The sequence below is a fragment of the Macrobrachium rosenbergii genome, chromosome 6 (assembly GCF_040412425.1).
Source record: "Macrobrachium rosenbergii isolate ZJJX-2024 chromosome 6, ASM4041242v1, whole genome shotgun sequence".
In the NCBI taxonomy this organism is placed as follows: Eukaryota; Metazoa; Arthropoda; class Malacostraca; order Decapoda; family Palaemonidae; genus Macrobrachium; species Macrobrachium rosenbergii.
The window spans coordinates 24,410,739-24,411,647 of record NC_089746.1 but is presented as its reverse complement, the minus strand read 5'-3'; positions in this window follow the sequence as shown (position 1 = coordinate 24,411,647).

Sequence of the window (909 nt, the reverse complement as noted above, 5' to 3'; positions counted from 1 at the left end):
AAAACAGGAAATCTTTTCTGCAGTCAAAATTGGTTACTCACTGAGCTGTCAGTAAAACAACAGTTCCTAATTTTTGCTGCACATATCTTTCCATTTGCTTTAAAAGGCAGCTTTTATACAAGAGACCTACTTTAATAATGAAATATCAGCAATTGCTTCGGAAATGCTAATTTACACATTAATAAGCATAAACATCCAATAATCAACAGTGGTTAGAAGGGAGCAATTAAAGCCATTTTAGCGACCAGACTAAAAGAAATACGCGTATGGTCTGATCTCTCGTCATCAAAGCAGAATGTTACTTTACACTAGATTCCTAGTCTCTTAAGAAGCTAAGTTATATGACAGTCGAGAGCATTATCAACAGCTCAGTAAACTGTACAGCCGTTGGCATATAAGTCAACCCTTTACAATTTAACTAAGAGCCTTAACTGATTACGAAAAGAAGTAAATTCTATATGACCATTATGGATAAGAGATCCAAGAAGCAAATAATCAAACGGGAACTACTTATTTAAACCCATATTATATAACCAAACGCACCAAGGAGCTAGCAACGGTATCTCAAAGGCCATAGCCGAAACTGTAAGATAAATATGAATAAAGGAGCTTCCAAACACTGTAAAATAGTAAACAAATAACAGGTGATGGACTTACTTCTTCCTACAATGCTGCAACGCACTCCATTTAACGTAACTCGGGCCAGAGAGGACAAAACAGCACAGGAAATAACATTCCTCCCATTAAGCAGCTATTACCAAACACTTACAACACACCACAGAAACTAGCGTTTCTCAGACATTCTAAACCTCGACATCAGAGTCGACATTCTGTTATTTACCCGAGCCCAAAGACGAACCATAATGGCAAGAGCTTCTTCCTGAAATACTTACTTTTTCTTAGTTCTGA